The 20,842-nt window shown below is 40.8% G+C and overlaps 1 non-coding gene across 1 annotated transcript; it reads right to left on the bottom strand.

Moving 5' to 3' along the window:
* Positions 1 to 12,148: 12,148 nt before the first annotated feature.
* LOC126513341 (small nucleolar RNA SNORA31) lies at positions 12,149 to 12,275 on the bottom strand. The gene has a single exon (XR_007595301.1). It is a non-coding gene; the product is annotated as a small nucleolar RNA SNORA31 (small nucleolar RNA).
* Positions 12,276 to 20,842: the final 8,567 nt, after the last annotated feature.

The following is a 20,842-nucleotide window of genomic DNA, read 5'->3' on the forward strand; positions in this document are numbered from 1 at the left end:
AAGGACACCTATTGACTAAAGTCTGGTTTTATTTGCTATTGTGTCACACTTATACACCTGAGTCTCACCTGTACAACCAGGACATGTCTCTGTCCCATTCTTTCTGGCAGTTAATGACTCTTCCCATGACTAGCCCCATCCATAGGGCCAATAGTAAAAAGATATTTTTTTCTCCTAGCCACCTGCCGTCTCACCTCCCTCAAGAAACAGCTGCCTGAGGTCCCCAAGATGACAGTAAACCAGATGCCATTCCAACCACACCTCTCACTGAGCGTGAGCCCACCAACTCCCAGCTCTCCCCTCTCCCACATTGTCCCATGCCCCCAGGAAGCAGCCAGACTTGAGATGGTGCCCCTTGATCCGAGGAGTCTAAAATGTTTAGTTGTGGGGCTTTACCTCAGCTTGCTGGCACCCCTTTATTCAAAAAGTCTGGAATGTTTGGTTGAAAGCATCACCTCGACTCCCTAATACCCCTTTAAAAGAAAAGTCCGGATTGATTGCCTGGGAGCTTCACCCCAGCTCCTGGCATAAGCCTCCTCCCCTAGGAGTTGACTCAGTCCAAACTCCACCTCCAAGAAAGTTCGCCAAATGCTGACCCCTCCCCAGCAAGGGTCAAGAACGTATGCCAAATAGTTACCCCTCCCCAGGGATGGTCGGGACCACTCTCAAGCTATTTAAAGTGCCCCCCCATCCTGAAAGAATTAACACGTGGTCTCTGGGTTTTGCATGGTCTTCCCTTCTCCATGTTTTCTCCATTACTTTCAGTAGTGAGACCATCTATTAAACATAGGTGTCTTTTTAAATTTGGTTTAATTTGGTTTGACTGGAATTATTTGTGTCAGTGGAGAGGCTCATCTCAGAGAAAATACATAACAGGAAGTGATGATGTTTCCCTGCATGCTCATCAAGGAGGTCAGAGATATAGGTTGAGGCTACAGAGCAGTGTGTTATATGTGGGGTGGGAGTAGAATGCTCACATTTACATTATTAGTGATATGGAGCTGTGAGATTGAGTACCAAGGGCCATATCAGTCCTTGGGAAGAGAACACCACACACTGTTTGCCAATCTCAATGGAGGACACTGCATACTTTTCCCTTTCTGTTCAGCAAATACTGGGTTCTGCCATTAGTTCCCTAGAGAATTGTGTGCATCAATGATAGGTCCAAGGGGAAGACTTTAAGCATCTCTGAAATTTCTTCTAAGATTCTTAGATCTAGCAGGTTCCTATACCTGGTACGAAGTTTTGCATTGGCTCAGCTACCATATTACATGTCTGGTGAGATGGCAAGTCAGGCAGATCAGTTTTACTATTCACAGATAGGCTGCAGAAGTCAACAGAAGCATAGGTTCTGTGGCAAATCCATTTCTAGAGGCTTGAGAGAGCTGCCTAGGACATATGGAGTATCACATGCTCACCATCCGCTTTGCTCTGCAGCTATGGGACCCTGAAAGCAATCCAATGTGAGTTTTCTTCTCAGGCCTCACTGGGTTGCCGCGAAGCAGAGCAGAGCATCCTGTCCTAGGAGAGATGAGAACACAGGCCGGGGCTGGGCTGTTTCCAACATTTCCCCCTTCTATCTGATTTTACATCCTTGCTACTTTATGTGGGAGAATTAAGTAAGAGGGAGAAGATTCAAATTTGCTGATGTCATCTGTCTTTCTGCAGAAGCCAGGTGAAACGTGAAGTCACAAAGGGAGAGGGGACACTGGGTCAGATCTGTGGAAGAAGCTATGAAAATTTCCCAGAAAACAGAAATACAAAACAATAGACTAGCTTAGTGAGTGACTGATTCCTGGGTAAGAAAGATGGTGAAGGACTACATGGAAGATACAAAGAAAAAAAGAAACAGTTATGGAAAATGGGAGGAAAGCAAGAGCTTGGGAATCCCCTACATAGGCTACAAATAGTCCAGGTGTTTTATGTTTAAAAGAATCTTTTAAGAGTTAGACTATATTACCCTTTCTTCCTGATAACTAGTATATTAAAAGATATAGATTTTGGTAAAGATATGGTAAGCTTTGGTAAAACTAGTGCAAATTGTGAAAAGATTTAAATTTGTAACTACACAACACTGGGAAAAACTGTGTCTTTAATCTACATTTTAAAAAGCTGATGGGGCATAAAAATTATCAGTCTCTTCAGGATTGAATAATTTGCTCCAGAATTACAGTTGATAGAGTAACAGGAATCCTTAGGAATACTTGAGAACCCACTAGGCTGGTGTATTAATGGCTTGTCTTTTTGCAGTGACAGAAGTAGCTGATGAAAGAAGCTTATGAAAGGAAGGGTTTTTCTTGGCTCATGGTTGTAGGGTACAGTCTCCCACGGTGGGGAAGGTATGACAGCAGGAGTGGGAGGCAACTGGTCCATTGCTTCCACAGTCAGGAAGCAAAGAGAAATAAATTCTGATGCTCAGCTCACTTTCTGTCTCAATCTGGGACATCCTAACCCATAAATAATGGCACCTATATTCAAAATGTGTCTTCCTACCTCAGTTAAGTCTTTCTGGAAATGCCCTCACAGACACACATTGACTTGTGTCTTCTAGTTGATTCTAAACCTCGAAAAGATGACAAGATTAACCATCACAACTGGGCAGACTATAGCATCTTGAGTTCCTACTCAAACAAGCTAGACACTCTAGTTCAGGGATAGAACAAAATGAAACAAGTATAACCAATCATAAACCACCAAGCGAAACTCTGCCTAGAAACTCTGTGTTATTCAATCAAATAGGTTTTCTTTATCTGGCTTATGTGAACACATTGTAAACCTGTTCTCAGATCTCCTTGGTGCCAACAAATAGCTTGAGTTTGGTCACTGCCCAATTCATGTATCATTGTGTAAATAAACTCTTTAAAGTGCTAATGTCAATGTGTTTATCTTTTAACAAAAGCAGAGCAATACTGAGTGCCATTTACTTTTATTCCATTTCAATGCCCAAGGGCAAAATGCTAAATTGCTGAGAAAAGAGCAACAGCACAACAGTTTTGAGCCAATTGACATCAGCACTAAGCACCTGCATCAATGCAGATTTGTCCTGTGACTATAATGGCAGCCTGGTATTTACAGTTTTATACATGTGGACTATTCCCCCTTGATGTAAACAGTTGAGAGAGCTGTTGAAATATTAAACACCACAGAGTGATTAGAAAAAGAGGTTGTGAGGAGAGAGACAAAGTGGGAAGTTCTAGAAGGGTCTTATTTTCACTGTTATTGGGAAATACACACACACACACACACACACACTTTAGTATGATTCCTGATGTTGTGGTGACCACCGACCATAAAATGATTTTGCTGCTACTTAACAACTATTTTGCTACTCCTATGAATCATAATATAAAACTCTGTGTTTTCCGATCTTCTTAGGTGACCCCTGTGAAAAGGTCGTTTGACTCAAATGGTTAATTTGCCTTTTAATTATGTGTGCTTATACCTATAGACTCGGGTTGCTTTCAGTTGAGCCCTAACTGGGATGCCTGTATTATCTCCACGGCCACCAAGACTCAGGCACCACTGCACAAGAAGCAGTGGGAAGAAGGTAAGAGGCAGACAATTTGGAGGAGTACTCTGAAATTCTGTCTTCTGGAAATGGATGGCATGGGACTTAACTCATAGCTGCTGTGGTGACCCACACAGGATCTGTACAAGATGAAGCCAGCCAAACTTCCAACTAAGATGGGATAGACAGTCTCGAAGCCTCACCGCTGTATTAAAGAGATATCATCAATGAACCGTGCTGCGGGAAAGGGAATCATTCATCCCTGAGCTAGACTTCCCAGGCTCCAGTGAATGGTCCACACCCATGCACGCACAGACAGTAGTAATTAAATTTAGTGGATTACATAAAGAATAAGAAAGCACATGAAGTTAGTAGGGGCACGTTAGAGGAACCTGGGGGATTTAGAGGGTAGAAATGGTGGCAGATATGATTATTTCTCCTTATATACATGTACTAAATTTTCAAAAATAAGGTTTTTAAATTGCATTACATTTATTTACTTATTTGTGTGTGTGTTTTGTACACATACCAAAGCACATGTGTGGAAGTCAGAGGACAATGTGAGGGAGTAGGCTCTCTCCACCCACATTTGGGTCCTAGAAATGGAACTCAGATTCTCAGGCATGGCAGCAAGTGTCTTTACCTGCCAAACCATCTTTCTGACTCCCTCTGAATTTTAAATTGTACTTAATTAAAATTTAAATTTATCGAGCAAGTTGTGCCTCCATTCTATTGGATTAGATTAACACATTTATCTCCTGTGACAGAACAACGTTTAAACCATTAGAAGCAAATGATTCAATTGAATTCATTTGTTATAGAAAACGTTAAGGGGATAAAAGCCTAAAAGAAAAAGAAAAGAAAAGAGGAGGTGAACTCAGAAATGAAAATTTAACCACACAGTTTTTGCCAAACTGATGGAGACCTTTACCATCATTTATGGGTCTTGGATGAATGGCCACTTTTCTACTTCTGGTCTTCTACAGAACTACAGAAAATCTAGGAACATTTGAGGGCTATTGAACCAACATCTCCAGAAGGTAGGTAGGATCCTAAAGAAGTGGGGGGCTTTCCTGCTGAGTGCCCCAGTGGCTTGATAAAAATACACGCGCTCATCTGAAACTTTTCTGGAGTGAGTGCCAGATAAGGAATTATCTTGGCCTTTTCAAATTGTCTCTTTTCATTTCTTTGAGTCCTATTTAGCATTTACTTGAGATTAATTGCTTCATTAGAGTTCCTGCGCAACACGAATTCAAACTTTAAAAATAGAAGATGTCAAAGTGGAGGTGACGTGTCTGAGATGGAGAGCATCTTACAGCTGAAATAGAATTCTGGAAAAACAGAGAAGGTGCTTCAGCAGTGGGACATGGCGACTCCAGGGGCTCCGTGGAGTACAACCAGCCCAGGTCGGCTTGAGATGTTGGGGTTCTAGGTTTCATTAGCCTCTGTGATAATTAAGAAATCCTTTTTACAGGAAAGTCTTCTGACATCTAAATCTGGAATTAGGATCATTTGTTTGCCTGCCAGATGGAGAGATTCAAGACAAGGTGAAGAGAGCCAAGGCAACAGGGAAAGGAAAACGGTGACCCGAGAAACACTTTAGCGGCACAGCAATCCTAGTCCACGGATGTGATGGAAGACATACTAGGATAGCGCAAGCCTTACCAAGTCTTCTACACAGTCCCTCAGGAAATCAAGTCATCTCTGACTTTTGTCATTTTGACTCCATATTTACACAATGGCTTCCAGTTACTTTAGGGCTGCCTGTGATTTCTGCACTGAAGCAAAATGTTTAGTCAATTTCCTCTATTAAACAGAACCGTGGGAAGGAGAACCCAAAGAAAAACATATAGGCATCCTCCTGAACATTAACCTTCACCAGGCGATGAAAGAAGACAGAGACAGAGACCCACATTGGAGCACCGGACTGAAATCTCAAGGTCCAAAGCAGGAGCAGAAGGAGAGCGAACATGAGCAAGGAACGCAGGACTGTGAGGGGTGCACCCACACTGAGACAATGGAGATGCTCTATCGGGAACTCACCAAGGCCAGCTGACCTGGGTCTGAATAAGCCTGGGTTAAAACCGGTCTCACTGAACATAGAGGACAATGAGGACTACTGAGACATCAAGAACAATGGCAATGGGTTTTTGATCCTATTGCATGTATTGGCTTTGTGGGAGCCTAGGCTGTTTGGATGCTCACCTTACGAGACCTGGACAGAGGAGGGTTTTCCTTGGACTTCCCACGGGACGGGAGGGAGGGAGGGGGACATGATTGGGGGAGGGGGAGGGAAAGGGGAGGCGGAGGTGGGGAAGAGACAGAAATATTTAATAAATAAATTTAAAAAAAAAGAAAAAAAATAAACAGAACCGTGGGTATATGAACTCCTACAAGAAAGGAAATATGGGTCTCTCCTCCCAGTTTCCTCTCCTTGGCCCTTTACACCCCCTCCCTTCTTTTCTTTTGCTTGCTGGATATGGATGGTAATTATAAGACTACCTGAAAAAACACATTATTGAATTCCTTTGGCTTTTAGCAGATTTGTGAGCCCTCCTGTTCCCAACCCAGGCTTTATTTGCTACATCGTATAGTTTCCAAGGTAAGCTGGCATCACGTGACAAAACCCTTGCCTTCTTTGCCCACCCCTTGCTGTATCTCCCAGAAACAGTTTTTTTTCTTTCCATTCTCAAGTACTTCCTTTACTTATCTTATTAACTACTTTATTGTTGCACAGAAAGAGGAAGCGTTTTACTGTTCCCAACCCTGACACTGGCCAGGCAGCTGATTTATCATATGTGACACAAGAGAAAAACACACACACACTAATTTATATTCATGGAGTTCTCATTTGTACTCTCCAAACAGATATGATACGATCTATCTATCCTATCCAGGAAGTTCCAGAGCCCTGTCATTTGGTAATATTTTTTTTTCTCCATTGTAAGGAAAAAAATAATATATGAGAGGAAAAAAATATTCCAATAAAACTAAAGCAAATAATTCAAGGGTGAATGAAAGAAGAAGGTATTGCTAAGCAGTGTGTGAGTTCCCAAACCTAATTTCATAACACTTAAGAGGCAAAGGAAAACTTGGACCTGAAGTCTAAAAAATGATCCCATGTCCTGGTCAGTCTCTATTTCAGTAAATAATCCAAGACAAAACAATAGATAACCATCAGTACAACAGGGTACCTTCTGCTACGGTGCTTAAGCAGAGGCTGGCCTGTCGATCTGTAACACACTGAACTCCCTTTTTCTTTTCCTTTATAAACATCTGTGAATTTTTACCATATTACACACTAAACCAAAACAAACTGGGAAAAGGTAACATTTACCTCTTTTTTTTCTTTTTTAGAGATTTCATGCCTTCAATTAATACCTAATATCTTTTGGTGACCACACATTTAGGTTATGTCTTTTGGGACTCAGTTTAATATTCACTCTCAAGAGCAAGCATCCTCAGTGCCCAAGCCTGGCTAAATTCTCTCAAGTACATGTGCTCCTTGCCCAGGACTTCACGCAGTCACAACGTAGGCTATTGCCTTGAAACTGTTTCCTGGACTCTGAACTCCACGGAAAGAACAGTGTGACAGACCTGTTTCCCATGTGACTCGGGACCAGACCCAAAGTCTCTCTGTGATGTTTCCAGTACTTGCACAAACACCACACTGAGTTCACAAGTTAGGATTTTCAAGGTATTTACACCATTTGAAGGTTTTGGGCCGGGCGGTGGTGGCATACGCCTTTAATCCTATCACTTGGGAGGCAGAGGCAGGTGAATCTCCGTGAGTTCGCAAGCCAACCTGTTCTACAAGAACTAGTTCCAGGACAGGCTCCAAAACTGCAGAGAAACCCTGTCTCGAAAAACAAAGCAACAAAACAAAACAAAAGAATCATATAAGGGTTTTAGGGTCCATGAATCATCCTACAAAAGATCACCCCTCACGTATGCAAAAAAAAGAGCCTGTTTATTTCTAGATAGAAAAATTCCTGCAAGCAGGGTTCAGCCACACAGCAAAATGGTGAAGACCCTGGAGAGAAGCTCTCAGGTTCCTTTTATACACTGCTTGGGGAATTCCAGGGACAGTTAGGTCATCTCCAACAAACTTAATTGTCTAAACAAGCAACAGTTAAATTAGTTTAAATTTGATTGGCTGTGGCACCTTTGGCCACATCAGGGCTAGCTAGGCATTTATCACAAAAGGGTGTGGGGGCGTGGTTTGCAGGATCTGCCCTTTTCTGATTGGCCGACTCTAGCCTGTTAGTACCTTACAGGCTGGCAGGGCTCAGTGGGCTGGGGAAGAAGCCATGTTCTCAGCATCACCAGAGAATGGCGAAATGGCAAACTGGAAGCAGAGCTGGGGACCCATGTCAAAGGCCGACACAAAGCAAGCAGAAGCAGCTGTCCGGGTCGGGCTTACAGCTCCACACCTACACTTACCTAGGGTACCCTGTTCCACCACAGCCTGGCACCAGCTCCACCACACAACCCATGCTCCACTGGATGCCACCGGCCGTCTCAGAAAACAAGACAAAGATTTTGTGGCGAGGTTTCCATGAATCTCGAAGTGCTGAGTCATTTGGTACTCTGCTGAAAAGCTGGACAGTGTGATGTGAGTACAGTTAAGACGTCTAGAAGTTTCTAAAATGAGTAAATAAAGCGATGTGCAGCTGTTGCCTTCACACACGAGAGGTTTTCAGAGCAGCTGTTGATGAAGTCAGTTAAATAGTGAGTTCCTGCTAAGGTGGACTGTGGTGACTAGGGGTGGGGCCTGTTTTAGATCTTTGTTCCCTTCCTGCGCAGCAACACTCTTCTGTACTATTTAAAGGCGTAGCACAGTGGGAAAAGACAGTAGTAAACTTAGCATGGAACTATAAAAATCAGCAGTGAGATGTCTCAATGCATAAAGAAGCCTGGCAACCTAGGTTTAATCCCTAGGACCCATGCAAAGGTGGAGGGAGAGAAAAGGCTCCACAAAGTCATTCCTTGACCTCTCTGTATATGCTGTATCCCAAACACACACACACACACACACACACACACACACACACACACACACACTGGTGGGGTATGCACATATAAACACCCAAATAAATAAATAAGTCGGCATTAGGATAGAGACATGATACCCTTCAGCCGTCCTATTCCATAGTGAACAAGAACAATTCTTCAACGTCTATTTTAGAGTGCCTATTGAGATTTACAAACTTCATTCTTATCTCTAATGAAATAAACATAGAGCAATACACAGGTGCCTGAGAAAATCAGTGGGAAAAAGGCAGATGCTAGACTGGTTTGTTTGATTCATTTGCTTAGAGATTTGAAGAAATATTTGATAAGGTAAGTTATTTGTGATAGGGATGGGTAACATGAATTTATAAGATTAGCAATCAATGTATTACATATATTACAATAATAGTATAAACAGCATAATATTTCTGATATGTACACGGGGGAAATACTATTAAATAGACCAGCTATAATTCGTTTTGTCTTATTATATGCTTGGTTAAAAATGGCCACTCTCATAATCAAATGAATATAAAATGAAGTGAACGCTGTGATTCAGTTTTAAACATGAAAAAATGTTTCCAATAAAATAGTTATTTAAGTTTTTGGAGAAAGATATTGCAACTTGACAAAGTGCATTAGCATATCAAACAGAATCTTCTGGAAAAGAAGTCAGTATGTCAAGGACTTTCCAAGGAATGGAATCAATCCTTCAGACCTGGCTGAACAGAAAGGAAAAACTCATCAAATTTTCCACCTTTACAAAACCCCCATCTCCAGATGAACTCACACCCATAGTGAGGTCATAGTCATCTCTATATGAACTCACACCCATAGTGATGTCATACTTATTGCTTTTGGGGGAGTATTTGTTTCATTTTTATTTTTTTATTTTTATTTTTTGGTGTTTTGTTTTGTTGAAGACAAAGAATTACTATGAAGTTCACACTGGTCTCAAATTCTCATTCTCCTGTCCCACCCTCCCAAGTTCTGGGATTACATGTGTTTAACACCATGCCTACCTTAAAATGTTCACAGTTTTCAGTCACTTAAGTGAGAAATGGACAAGGTAAGATATATTAATTTAATCCCAAAGATGAGAGAAGATTGACCACTGACCTAAATCACCATGGTCTAATTAATTCAAGCAAGCAGTTAATTAAAGAAAGCTTTTTTTATTCTTGTACATGGGTTGGGGCTGTCTCTCTATAAAAGCAGAATTCAAGAGATTAGCACTGGACCTAAGGAAGACAAGGTTTTCATAGCTCAGGGGTAGGAGGTTTCCAAATGGGGATTTGGCAGGCAAAATAGGTGGCATTACATGAGTAGAACACAAATTAGTCATAATGACCTCCTAAAACAAAAACATAGTTAGAAGTGGGCATAACAAGGTAGTCATGACAACAGGTACTATTACAAGGTAGTCATAGGTGGTCATATACCCTTTTGAAACAAAGGTATGGTTCCAAATTGTCATAAACAACTTTTGAAACAAAGACATGATTGCCTTTCCTGGAACAGTCAGTACAGAACCATTTGTAATTAAGATTACAGGTGGGGAATAGTGCAATCTTTGAGAAACAGAGGTTTAATTATAAACACGAATGAGCCTTGCTTGTCTTCATTATAAGATAACTTTCAAACATAAGATGGAGGCAGGATGGTTCACCAACATTGGTTCCTTGCCTGGGTCATTACTGGACACCATTACCTCCTGAAGTGGTGGAGTTGAATCCATGTAAGGTGTGAATCATTAACACAAGTGCCTACAAAGAGTAGAGTTTGTTTTGATACACTGGAGATTGTCAGTGGTAATTTAGAAAGAGAACAGCTGTTTGGCTTCATCTGATGCATCAGAGAAGAACACATGCCTGTAGAGCAAGAGGTTTCAAGTTTTGAAGAAACCTTCATAATGCATATTTCCATATAGTATCTTCCTACTTATAATATTTTCATGATTAAAAGCAACTCCACATATCTCAGGGTTGAATTTTGACCCAGCGCCTCATTTTTTTTTCTTTGAGATCTATGTAGATTCTAAACACTGAATAGCTAATAAACAACCCATTTCTCTTCTGACCTCTCTCTTTGTGTAAGGCAGGCCACTGAAACTGTTTGGTTAGAAAAGGATCACACTCCTAGAAGCAACTTATTTAATACTTATTTATTTTTGCAGCTGGACCTGAGTGTTGAATGTAAATGTTGCTTTTCTTTAATCCCCTATTAAACATTCAAACATCATTGCAATAATAAAAAACCTAATCAACTAAAATCTTCTGCTGAAACTCATCAAATAATAGATGATAGAAAGAAAGCAAAGCTCCCAAGAAAGGAGTCTACCTGTGAAAGAATGCAGAGTCCCTAGGTACACAGAAGGAGGAATTGTCACAGCACAGGATGCTGGTCCCTCTCAAAGTTTCTAATTCAATAGACTGAAGTAGGGCTGAGATGAACATTTCTAGTAGGTGATGCTGCTGGTCATTGACACAGCTGTCCTAAGGGAACACAGCACAGGAAGACTGTCCAGAGAGAGCACAGACTTTGCTAAGCCATGCAGGAGCTGAGATGGGAGAGACCATCGTACCTTCATTTGTTGTGTAACATTTGTATGAGCCTGACTTTGCCGCCAGTTTGCTCACTCAAAAATAATTTATTGACACTAGCCATGTGCCAGCTATTGGTTTAGTCATATGTCCATAAGTTAATTAGCCATTTTATTGTCCCAGAGCTATTTAAATATTTATTGTGCACCTAATATTGGTCAGGGCATGAACTAACATCTGGAAAGAGGCAGGTCTCAGCAGCAGTGAATCAGAACTGGCTCCTGGCTTCTCTGGTATCATTCATATTTAGAAAAGACCTTGAAGGAAACCTTGGCTGTTTGTGTGTAGGCTAAAGAATACACAGTAGAGCAGTTGGCCATGTTGTCCTGGGGGACTGTGATGCTGTGCACAATCCTGAAGCTCTATTGCAGGGATGTCTGTCTCTCCTTTGCTGACAGCCTGGCCCTTCGGGTCCAGTCGGGGACACTGAGCACTTTTCTGTTAGTAGAAACCAGGTTGTACCTTTTCTGTAGTTTCCTCTGTGTTTGGCAGCAGGACTCCAGACATGCTTTTGCTAGAAACAGTGCCTGTCCAATAAAGACAGAATAAAAATGTATGTTAGGCAGCCTGTCCAAGCTGCCCAAGGCTGCTCTCCTGCAGTGTTTTATCAAAAATATCCTGTGTGCCCTGCAGAGGTCTTCCCCTTTCCTGGGTCTGCAGGACAGCGATTAATAGAAGTCAAGAAGTACCAAACATATCTGGTTGCCCACTCCCCAGATTGTTCCTGTTGACAAATAATTCTTATGTTTCTCCTCCTCCTCCTCCTCCTCCTCCTCCTCCTCCTCCTCCTCCTCCTCCTCCTCCTCCTCCTCCTCCTTTTTCTTCTTTCTCTCTCTCTCTCTCTCTCTCTCTCTCTCTCTCTCTCTCTCTCCTGGTAGTTCTCTATTGTTTTTTTTGGGGGGGGGAGTTCTGATCTCTTTTTACTAATGCAGTATGATCATACTGAGGACAAAATGACACTCTTGGTACTGTCTGGGTTTTTGTTCCCTTGCTTTTCTGAGACTGTCAATTTGTAAAACCATATCGATGTACCCCCCACTTCAACCTTGAGCACAAAGACATTCAGAAAGCACAGGGAGAATTTTCTTTTACATCCTAGAGCAAACCAGAGGAGTAGCCACGAACTGTTCAAGGTCTATGAGTGGGTGCAGGGGTCTGCCATCTTTTTCTGGAAAGTTTGAGAGATAACTGTATAGAGCCAGAGGCAGATGTGCACAATACCACACAATATTTAGGAGCCTGAGACAGAAAGATCCACAGCAAGTTTGAGGCCGGCATCAGTCACACGATGAGTTCTAGGACAGCTTCAGAAACACAGTAAGACTCCCCCCTCTCACACACCTCAACAGATAGATAGAACAAATATTGAGAATTTCAAATGTGTTTAAGTTGTTTTAAGTTCAACAGCATTTTAAGACCTTAGTTTTTTGAGGAATTAGCATTAATTTTTAAAATAAGAATTGTTCTACTTGTAATACTTAAACATAAAATTCTTTGCATCATGGATGTGGCTAATAGAGCTAAATGGCTTTCCAAGGGTTCTGATGGTGGACTCACCATGTGTATTATAGGATACATGATGAAAGAACATTAACAAGGGCTTAATACGTGCTCCTCATTTCTGGATAAATGAGTCTGGTGATATCTTCCAGTTCTGAGTAGGGAGGCAATGAAAAAGCCTTCTCTTGCCTTTCGGGACTGTGTTCCTCACTACACCTGAAGGATCTACCCTTGATGCTTCCTGTTGTATACAGTGGAGATTATAAGAGAGCAGAAAAAATAAGTCAAAGCCAGTGAGTAAATATTTCAATAGGCCAAGATGCAATTAAAAATACCTTTATAAAAATATAGGTCCCAGGGGACAAATAACAGGAAATTTTAATAGAAATTTTACTAGGCTCAGGTAAAGTTCTCCATAAAACCGTAAAACTCATTAAGCAGTTTCAGGGAAATCTATGCCACCTTTTACTGCAGTAATTTTAATGAGATTGATAAATGCAGTTCACCAATAGATGTTGAAATCTCTTGCTAGAAATGAGAACATTTAATTTTCATATGTGCTCAGGAAACTATTGAAATTTATATTTCTTGTCTGTGTTGCTGACAATAAACTTTATTTGACATTAGTGAATATAAAAATGTAATTGGTTGCAATAACTCTAAGTGTTTATCTACCATTTATTGTATCTCACTGAAAAGATGACTCAGATCTATGTCTCTCATGACCTGAGTTTCTTCTGCTTGAATTTTGTCACATCAACCCAAGGCTCTTTTTCATTCTTTCCAGCCAAATGCAAGTGTCATCATTCACTTCTTCTTCTTCTTCTTCTTCTTCTTCTTCTTCTTCTTCTTCTTCTTCTTCTTCTTCTTCTTCTTCTTCTTCTTCTTCTTCTTCTTCTTCTTCTTCTACCTCTCATCTTCACAGTGTTGTTGGTTCTTATTTTGAAACTTGAGATAGATTGTATCATTTTCCCCAGTGCCTTGAGAGAAGTCTTTCACTGAGAACAAAGTGCTAAGAGCTCCTACATACTTGGAAACTCATCTCTTACTATCTCCTTCCCCTCAAACTCTGTTCAAGACTCTTAGCATGTCCTCTTCTCACAGAAGTAAGAATTAGAGTTCAGCTACTCAGTTGAGGGCTGAGGACTCACACTGCCTGGTTTCAAAATCCATCCTTGTGCTTAGCTCGGCGACTTCTCTAAGTCTTAGTTTCCTTATCTGTGAAACAATATTCTAGATCTTCCCTAATGAGATCAAGAGCATGATGATCTGACACAGCCCATGGGCTTCCAGCATGCACCCTCAGTTGGTCCTGCAGCAAGCTCATCGTGGTTCTGATTCAGCCCACTATTTTCAATCCACTCTTGAACCCCAAGGGGTTATGCTCAGCCTACAGGCTTACTCTTGGGCTTCCCCTTAGAAGCCAACAAGACGATTTTTCTGCATTTGTGAAGTATTTTGTTCCTATTTTGTTTCCACTTGAGGTTCTATTAGGTCTTATAGTATCTTCATTTTTCCTTCAAGAAGATGAAATCCTCGAGAGCAGAGACTGTCTTGGACTGGATTTCCATCTGCTTCACTGTTGCAGTGCTCAGCACTTGACAAGTGCTCCCTAGCTGAAGAAACATAAGAAAGAGACATGTGTGCCAATCAGAGTGCTTTAGGCAAGGAGAGAAGTCTGCATTGAGACTTCTACTTCTTTATCACCATGTTCCTTGCTTAATATTGTATATGATGGCTGTAATTCTAATCTTATACTTGATATCTGTTCCTATATATATAGTTTTGCATTGGGTTTAGAACTCTCTTATTTAAACAAAAGAGGGAGGATCTGTGGGAGCTCCTTCAGCTCCCTCAGCATTCAGAACTTAGAGAGACAATGGAGTTCATGACATTTTTATTGTATTGCTTTCCCCTACCACAGGCCATCCCTGGGATCAGTGTCTCTCCATCAAAGGAAATTTGAGGTCTTGGTTCATATCTATCTGTGCTCTCTATCTTTTGCCAATCATTCTGGATGTTTTCACTGGTGTCAACAAAGTGTCTACTAACACATCAACATATCCCTTTGTCCGTTGCCTCAAAAGGCATCTGTTCTTCCATTCATCATTCTTAACTGGGACCATAACTTGCCTTGGAAACCACTGCATTGGATACCTTTTACAGTTGAGTGTGGACTCTGTCACACCCCACTGGAGCAGTCTTCAGATCCCTGGAGGTGCTGATACTCTCTCATTCATCTGTGCCTTTGACATGTTTACTTTTGCTGCTAAAGCCAGACCCCAAAGGTGGCTGCTCAGCTATTATCACATTTCTAGCCTCAACTTATCACTCAATTATTCTGCTGTTTCTACCCTTCAATATTCTGATCTTATTTCGAATGCAGGGAAAAAAATCTACCTTCTTTTTTGTTGATTTCAAGATTCCTTAAAGATGCTGGAAGACAAAAAGGCCATCTAATCATCCTGAATGACATATCTCCAGATTTATAGTCTTTCAGTTTGAGGGGAAAAATTATATTTGCTTGCAAATTATCTTTAATTTTCTTTTTTACTTTTCCACCAAGTGACGAGGATAACCTTCAAAGTAAGAAGACCACCGTACTATGTGTATTTTAATTAAAAAAAATAAAATTCATTATCAAGTCAATAGATACATGTCATCAAAATTCAAAATGCAACATGGATATATAGTTTAAATGACTTTTTGGATCATTCTCTTCAATAAACAAATTCCCTTTCAGAAGATAATCTGTCTTAACTTTTTTGTATATTCATGTAGAGATGTGTTATAAAATATAGATAAATACATTTGTATATACACCTATAAACACAATGAATAATTATGTGTATGTGTGTGTGTGTGTGTGTGTGTGTGTGAGAGAGAGAGAGAGAGAGAGAGAGAGAGAGAGAGAGAGAGAGAGAGGAGAGAATTTAGATACCATATTAGTTAGTTTTTGTGGCTGTGATAGACACTATACCAAAAACAACATAGTGAAGAAAAGTTTTCAGATGGGGAGTCCACAATGGTGGAGGGGGTACGGCAGCCAAAGGAGAAAAGTAATGTATCACTAGAAAAACAAAGCAGAGAGTAAATTACAACTGGGGCAAGGATCTCAATTCTGAAATCTCTCACCCAGTAGAATATTTTCTCCATCAAGGCTCTATCTCCTAAAGGTTCTATGACCATTACAAAGAAATATAGGCAGGACAGACAGGAAGTAGAGGCGGGTCAATGAGAACAGGAGAATTCTGGGAAGAAGGAAACTCCTTTTGCAGTTCTGACCCAACCACAGAAGAAGCAAGATGTGATTACCCCACTGAATAAGGTACCAAGCCACATGGCTAACACAGATAAGAATAATGGGCTATATAAGTTATAAGAGTTAATAAGAAGCCTGAGCTAATGGGCCAACAGTTTATAACAAATGTAGACCTCTGTGTGATTTCTTTGGGACTTAATGATTGCAGGAACCAGACAGGACAGAAAACCCCAACCACATTATTGGCTAGCTCTTACATCTTATTTAACCCATTTCTATAATCTATGTATCACCATGTGACTGTGGCTTACTGGAAATGTTCCAGCTGGCAGCTTGAATCTTTCTCCTCTGGCAGCTACATGGTGCCTCATGATTCTGCCTTCTTTCTCCCAGCATTCAGTTTAGTTTTCCCTACCTAACTCTACTCTGCCCTATCACAGACCAAAGCAGTCTCTTTATTCATTAACCAATAAAAGCAACACATATACAGAAGGACTTTTCACACCAATATTCCTACAAGTAGAATAGTTGGTTTGGAATCATAAACAATAAAATATTGAAAAAAATCTTAAATTTAGATAAACATTATGGAATAATTGTCAGCACAGTAATGCCCACTCACACTATTATGAGCAACTACACACGCGGGTCCCTTCTTACACAGTACATGGAAAGTGACATTTCAGTTGAACTTTCACTTAAATTCCTCTCATTTTTAGAAAAACTGACTGTCTTTTCCTATGTTTGTGAGCTGTTTGTATTCCTTCTTCTATGAGCAATCTGTTCATATTGGAATCTATTTTGAAGTCTGCTTAATTGTCAGATGTTTAGAGTCAAAACTGTTCTAGTTAATATTTCTTCCCTATTAGCTTCCCAAATTAAACAATGTCATAGCCTTTGTCATTGTGAAGTTTATCTACTAAACAACAGGTCCCTTAGGAATTTTGCCTAATCTGTCATTTAGACAGTGTTTGTGCATCACAGGGTAGAGGGAGCCAGTACTGGTGCACTAGGACAGCTGGTTAGGTAGAGTGCAGATTCTCTGTTCAGTAGCCTCTTATAGTTCAAAGTCTATTGCCCTTCACTGGGGGAAGAGATAGAGATACAGAGAGACAGAGATAATGAGTCATGCTTAAATTCAAGTGTAACAGGAAAAGTACTATTCAAGGTAGAATATAGTGTCTGTAATATCCTACCAAATTATGTTCTCTGATAAGTGACTCAGAAATTTTACACACCCATGAGTCTCTACCTCTGTGCCCTGTGGCCTAAGTTGTAGGGTAAAAGGGACAACTGGAACAGGAAACCAAACAATCACTGAGCACCCTGACTCTGAACCCAGAGCCAGTGAAATGTAGTAAGAGGCGGCTTGTTCTTTCCTGGCTGCCCAGACCCAAAATAATCACACATAAACTATATTATTTAAATAACTTCTTCACTAATCACGTTAGCTTATTGCTATCCAGCACTTATATCTTTGGTTAACCCAATTCTATTAATCTGTGTATCGCCACGTGGCTGTGGCTTACTGGAAAGGTTGTTGTGTGTCTGCTTCTGGTGGAGGCTACCTGGCTTCTCTTTGATTCTGCTTTCTTTCTCCCAGCATTCAATTTAGTTTTCCCAACTAGTTCTACTCTGCCCTATCACAGACCAAAGCAGTTTCTTTATTCATTAACCAATAAAAGCAGTACATATATAGAAGAACTTCTCACATCAATGAAAGAAACACACCCTGGATTTGAGATGTGAACCAGGGAAAGAAACATCTTTATCCCTGAACCTAGGACCAAGGAAACATGCCCTGATTCTGAAACTAGTATCAAAGAACCACACTTTGTCCATAGAATCAGAGCAGTGAAAGAAATATGCCCCAGTCATAAGATTAGCTTCAAAAAGCTAAAACGGTCCAGTGAAAAAAACACAGTTTGACCATAAAGTCAGAACCATCTCTGTCCCTGATCAACTAAACTAACCAATCCCTCTTCTCTCTGTGAAAATACTGCCCCTAAGAATCCTTATATAAGCCTCCCTTCCTGTTCACTTAAAGGCTGCCATTTATCGCTCCCTGGTAGAGGCAGCCACTCTCTTGGACTCTTCCTTCCCAAATAAATCTCTTTCTCAAAAGAATCTGAGTGATGATCTTCATTAGCTGGTGCAGAATAGAAGAACTGAGATATCTCTTAGGGGACTGGGCTGAAAAACCTTGCTGAAAAACTCTATGAGGGGGTCTGAGCAAGGAGGAGCAGAAGAAAGTAACAACCTTTCTCTGAAGCCGGAGGAGATTGCTACATGTCTGCAGGGATTTCCCCTTTAGTAGAGTGTTAGCAAAACAAGTAACATCTTGGGATGGAGAAACAGATAGCTCTCCTAGGATGTTCCCCTAAGGGAATAGAGCACAGCTCAGCTGAATAAGCTCTCCAGGAGAAGAGCAGGATTGTTATGTCTTCTGGGGAGATAATCCCCCACTGCACCCCAGCTTTAGGTAACCTGGTACCCGATAGCTAAGACACCTTTCCTCCAGGGCTGAGCTGTCCTGTTGTGAATCCAGACTCCAGAACTGTCCTATCTTGGCTCTAGGTACCTTGGCTTCCTGATAGTCAGGACACCTGTCCTCCAGAGCTGAGCTGTCTTGTTGCGAATCCAGCCTCCTATTGTGGCTCAAGCCTTCAGGGCTGAGCTGTCCTATCACAGCTCTATGCCTCCAGAGCTGCCCTATCATGGCTCTACCGCCTCCAGAAGTGTTTTATCATGGCCTCTCCAGAGCTGTTCTATTGCAGCTCTAAAGATAGCCTGACTTCCCAATAAGTCAAGATCTCTGCAACTCCACAGCTATAACACATCCCCGTACATGAGTGATGTCTTTGTCTCTACCCATTCTTGTATGACAGGTAATAGACCCACATCCCTTATATCATTTTCAAGTAATCCCATAGCAATATTTCTTGATATTGGCTGGATTTATCAAAGCTGTTGAAGGGAATTGATCAGCTTTCCATATATATTTCTTCCTTTTTTTTTTCTGACCCTCTCTTATAGCCTCTCTACACTATTTTTCTCTTTCAAGTCCTTTCTGTAGAATTAACCAGATGAGTCATGGTATCAGGTTAGAGGTTTAATCTTTGTGACACAGTGGGTGAAAGGAGTCAGAATAATGAAAAGTACACTGTATTCCAAAGTCTTGTCACTCCTAACCACGGTGATCAGACAGCTGAAAATAATGAAGAAACATGGGGTGGGTGCAATGAGAAGGAGTAGGCAGGGCTTTACCCCTCCCTGGCTCACTGGTGGTAGCAGTGAGGGCAAACAAAACTTCACTGCTGCGCTAAGCTAGGAAACTCTGGTGAAAGGACAATGGCAGTATTGCTGTAGGAATTCCTACCGCCAGTAGCCTTTAAGTTACTAGCCCACTTGGGCATCGTGGTCTCTTTATATTGTATATGCCCATGTAACGTACACGTCCGTCCTCTTTTTCTGGCTGTGGGATTTGGTTGCTGCTCCCCGTTCCGGCAGAGGATTGGGATCTGTGAGTCTAGCCCTAAACAAATAAGCCTCTATTATTCTCAATTCTGAGCTAGTGTGGGATTTCTTTTTTTAGTGTCCTTCTTCATCTGGCGCCCCACGTGGATTCAAACTCCACACATACTGGGTGGAAAAACTTAAAGGCCTAAATGGTACACAGCCCAGAAAGTCTCCCACCCCTACACCCCTGATTTGCTTTTCCCTACTAAGTGGCTTTTTTGTAAAACCCCTGCCAGAGCAGAGCTAACTGCATGTAGCAACTGGGAAATTTCCCAAGCATGCACATGCCCCCTATCCCCACTGCTGTATTCCCTGCTGTGACCCCTGCCACGTGGCAACTTGCACAACTTCTGGTTTATAGTCCTGGCTCCTGAGTTCTGGGCTTCTTTCTCTGTGTATGAAATTGATTTAATTGCTTTTAATTTGTCAATCAACGCATATTCCTCAGTATTTAACCAGCATTAAGGTGGGGAAACCTGAGTGGCTCAAGACTGTTCATGGCACCAGTTTGCACTGCTAGTCGCAATACTACAACCATGACAACTGCTGGACAATAAAGATTATTACACCTAAAACAATTTACCAGACATCATATCAGTTAATTTTTTTTATTAATTCATAAATCAATAAACTTGAAAGTTATATAATGGCAAACAACATTATCATGGAAAATTTTAGAAACTTTTTTGCTAATAATATGGATTGTATTCTGCAAGCCTTATATGGATGGTGATACATTTATTTATTGGATATAATATTATGCATAAAAAGTTGTCTTGCATATTGAAACTGCTGAATTTATACCTGATGATACAGAATTAACTTCATTATTTATACTGGTTCATGATATAATCTGGAATATGCTTTGTCACATATACATAATACACATCTGATCCAATATGGATCTACCAGGTCCTCTAGCACAAGGTAATGCAGAAATTGATCAATTACTGATTGGAAGTGTGTTGAAGGCCTTAGAACAAACATCATGTAAATAGCAAAGAGTTTTTAAAAACAGTTTTCTAGTTCATGGCAACAAGCTAAGGAGATTATAAAGTGATGTTTTACTTGCTCTTTGTATAACCAAACACCTGCCTGCAGGGAGTAACACAAAGGAATGAAATCTGGCAGATGGGTGTATTCCACTTTGCAGAATTTCAAAATTTAAAATATGCATATCACACCATTGACACTTACTGAGGTTTTCAGTGGGCAACTGCTTTAAGCTCAGAAAAGGCTGTAATCACACATTTATTAGAAGTTAAGACCATCATGGGTATACCTGTGGAAATAAAGACAGATAATGGTCCAGCATATGTCTCTAAGAAAATGAAATATTTTTTTGCATGTTATAATATAAAGCATATTACAGGTATACCACACAATCCTACATGTCAGGCAGGTGTAGAAAGATCAAATAGAACTATAAAGGATATG

This window comes from Alexandromys fortis, unplaced genomic scaffold (genome assembly GCF_014885135.2).
Source record: "Alexandromys fortis isolate MF-2015 unplaced genomic scaffold, M_Fortis_MF-2015_v1.1 scaffold_134, whole genome shotgun sequence".
In the NCBI taxonomy this organism is placed as follows: domain Eukaryota; kingdom Metazoa; phylum Chordata; class Mammalia; order Rodentia; family Cricetidae; genus Alexandromys; species Alexandromys fortis.